Source organism: Eschscholzia californica, unplaced genomic scaffold, assembly GCF_041429995.1.
Source record: "Eschscholzia californica isolate CP2 unplaced genomic scaffold, dmEscCali1.0.p SCAF_2, whole genome shotgun sequence".
NCBI lineage: Eukaryota > Viridiplantae > Streptophyta > Magnoliopsida > Ranunculales > Papaveraceae > Eschscholzia > Eschscholzia californica.
In genome coordinates, this window is record NW_028238309.1 from 32072659 (window position 1) to 32076617 (window position 3959).

Consider the following 3959-nt stretch of genomic DNA (forward strand, 5'->3'; position numbering starts at 1 on the left):
TAATATATGTAATCCATCAACCGAGAGTCATAAGTGCTGATGTCAAAAAATGGATTTCCGTTATATCAACATGAAAAAGGGAGTTGATGCATGACAACCTCCGTTATGTCTGATTGTTCTGTTAGATTGTGTGTTGCTCAGCCTGACATTCTTGCTTCCATCTCTGGTTCCTGCTCTCTGCTTCTCCTTATGTCAGCTCCTTGTCCTTGCTCCTTTCTCCTTGCTCCCGCTCATTTCTCTTGCTCTTTGCTCCACTGCTCATGTTCGTCTGTTCCCGAGGGGGGAAAACCTGCAAAGGATTCGAAAACCGCTCTGGCGCTCAAGCCAGTCAAGGTGCTCTTTGCAGTAAAACAATGAATATTGATAGATCCTTTTGGGGGCCGAGTTATGGGAACTCTGAGTTTCTTGTGATCTTTTTGGGGTAAGAGATTGTGTCCTCTGAAATACGATGTGGGGGGCCTTTTATAGGCAATGTTAGGCCGACCGTGAATAGCGGCGGTGATGAGTTGGTTGCCATCAATTCAAAGGGAAAGTTTCCTCCCTTGAGTATCTAGGGTTTCCCTTAGAGTCTATCTCGGATCTTTGATAAGTGGAAGTTCTTAAGTTCAAGGATCTTTCGTAGATATCTTACCGATGTGATAGATTCAAGGAGAGAAGTTTCCTCCTTTAGTTATGTGGAGTTCAAGCTGACTTAACCACATCTAGATGTGTAGCCAACTGAGATCTTTCTGGAAGATTCGGGATTAAGTCGATAGATCGCTTAGCGTTGTTGCCTTCCCAGTTCTGGGCGTAAGACACTGCCGGACCTATTTGGATCCCCTTACTCCTCTGAAGACCCCAGGGCTTATCTGTCGGTGCCAAGGGCACTTTGCTGGGCTGGTTTCTTCTGGCTGACCTCTTAATTAGGGTAATAGTTGGTGGACCATCAGGGGCTCAGCTGTCCTGCTGCCTTAAGCCGGGCTGACCTAGTAAACTTCAGGTCTGATCTTGACTCTTCAGACGGTAGTCAACGTCTGGACATTTTATGCATCATCATGAGTCCCGTCACTCCTTAGTCAAAAGTAATGAGACTAAGGAGTAGAAGTAACTCGTGTGTTTTAAACATTGAAGACTCTGAAGTCAAAGATTTTACCTAGACCAGAGATGTTTCGCGAAGCTCGGTCTTTCTTTGTTTTTCCGGAGCTGCATATCCCAGAGCGAGTTTGTACCAGGCTAGTAGGGACTACTGGTGATAAAACTTCCTTTTTTTAAAGCCATGTTTGCCAGAATTGATTCGAGTTGTATTTCTTTCGGACTGATGGTCACGTGGTTTGTTCTGCCGAGACACATTTTGACTTCTGCTTGAGCAATTAATTTCGTTTCCATGCGTGATTTTGTGACATCACGTTTTTAATCTTCTGATCACGCATTTTCGGCGCTGATCTTTTGGGTTGTTGCACATGGTAGTTACTTCGGCATGCGTGGACACGTGGTGCCTTGCTAGTGGGAGAGTGAGCGCGTTCCGTAGGATTCTGTTAATTCCTAGCGCCGACTTGGATTAATCCGATAGCCTGCGATTGACGAAACGTTAGGGTTTCTCCAGTAGCTATTGTTGCCACGCGTCCTGCTTTCATTGGTCTCCTTCGCGTTCGTTCGGATCAGTGTCTTTCTTCTTGCTATATTTAAGCGTTGTGATTCGCTATAATTATTCCTTTCTCGTCTTCTTTGTTTAGCCAAAATCTTCATCTTTTTCCTTCCTCCTCTCCTTTGACTATCATGGCTACTCCTCCTTCTGCTTCTGATTTTTCTGGCCAAATGCGTTCCTGCAGTCGTATGACTCAGTAGGACATAGAGGCTCTCTGGGCTGATCATATGATTCCGCCTACTGTCGAACTTATTCTTCCCCCTCCTAACGATAGGATTTGCTTCACTGATGATCGTCGCGTCGGAGTTTATGAAGTCTTTTTCAACTTAGGTTTGGTGCTTCCCTTCCCCTTTTTTCTAGTTGATCTGCTAAACTATTATGGGCTTCAACTCTTTCAACTAAGCCCTAATGCTTTAATGACCATTATGGCATTCTACTTCCTCTGTCTTCAACAGGGCGAGAAGGCAAGTCATTATACTTTTGATAAGATCTTCTCTCTCAAGTCTAGTGATCGGAGTTGGTACTATTTTTCTTCTCGTGTTGGTCCATTCTTCTCTGCTCCCAACATCCCCAAAGATTATAAGGAGAAGTTCCTTTTTGTCCGTCCTTCTCTTGCCACTGAAGATTTTGGGTCTATTTCTCGTGCATCAACTCCCTCTCACGATCGTCCTAAAATCATCCCCGATGTCGGAGATGTTAAGTATCTCGAAGCTCTGACTGCTTTGGATAAAGGGAAAGAGGGGTTAATCCTCGAAAGCCTGGTCGATTTTCAGGCTCTTCATCAAGCTCAAGTGCTTCCTTATCTTCTAGGTGAGGTTTTACTAGAGATACCTTTTTCGAGGACTTCTCTTTCTAGATTCTTATATTCCCATTCTTTTCTGTCATCGAGATTCCTAAGGAAACGGGCCAGAGCCGATGACCTTCCGTCCTCCTCTGGTGTAAAGAAGTCTTGTAATAAATCGGTGGTTGGTCAAAGCTCAGCTGGCGTCGTTATTCATGAACCTGATAGTTCGACTTCTCCCTCGGTCCCATTAGCTCCTCTCCTAGTGCTCCTCCCTTGATTAGAGGCGGTGTTGTTACTTCCAGGACCAGGGCAAGTATTATTCTTCGACGGACAAGTGTAAAGCTCCGATTGCTACGGATTTATCTGCTAAAATGGCTATCTGGTCTAAAGGCCTTCCTCGCTACGTGACGTCTTTGGTCGATGGCTTTCACCGTTATTTTCAGAGCGAGGTATTTCGGCCTGCATTCTCTGTTTCCCGATTTTCTTCTTTCTTTCTTTTGCTGATATGTTCGTGCTTTTCTTCCTCAGTATTCCTAAGTTAATCATGACGTCGCATCTTATCTGTCCACGATCGAACGTCTGGAGGCCCAACTCCCGAATACCGAGCGAGAGGCTTTATCTTATAAAGCCGAAACTGAGATCTTGGCCAGTGACTTGAAGATAGTCTCTGCTGAGCGGGACTCGTGGAAGCTGGAAGCGGAGCAATCTCGAGCTAGCGATGCTCTCCAAGCCTCTCAATCTGATGCCCGTGCTTCTACTCTGGAAAAGCAGCTTGAGCCTCTCAAGGAAAAGGAAACCGCTCTGGTTCTTCAGAGAGAAAAAGATAAGTCTGCCTTAAAAATCTCGCGTCGGAATGTTCTCAAATTGGCTGAAGCGAATCGGATGAAGGTGATATCTACTTTTAAATGTGGGGATGAATTCTCGACAATCAAGAGGAAGCAGCGCAAGTTGGTTTTTCAGGTAGCTTGGGAGGCGGCTCGTCGCTTCTATGCTCTTGAGGATTCTTCTCCTCTTCGTCACATTCATAAGGATCGGGTGGTTATGTTTGTTAACGTTGTATCAGCCGATTGGGGTTCCAAGGAGGACTATCATTTCAGGGATGATGAATGGGACATCGAGGCTGCTACCTCCGTGGTTCCGGTGGATGATGATTCCGATGAAGGCTCTACTTTTCAGTTCCCCAGTCTGGTTCTGGTGGTCAACCTGATCTTTCCCCTTCTGAAGTTCAACCATGACTTGTCTTGACTTTTGTTCCGTATATTTCATCCTTCCTTTTGTTTTCCTTTGCTGTTTGAACAATGTCTTTTCTTCATTTTTGTTTCTACAATGGGTTGGTTTTATGTTTTTGCTTCTGTCTTGACTTACCTCCTACAGCTGCATAAACGATAACTTACAAGCAAGATATTTGTTATAGTTAATCCACCCTTAACTCACTAATGCATTCCTAAACTTACTACGCATGCTCCGAATGATCGCCCCTGCAAAACAACACTTTTAGGTTTGTTCTAGTCATGACCTAAACTAACTAACTCTTTCTGCAAAATAGAAACC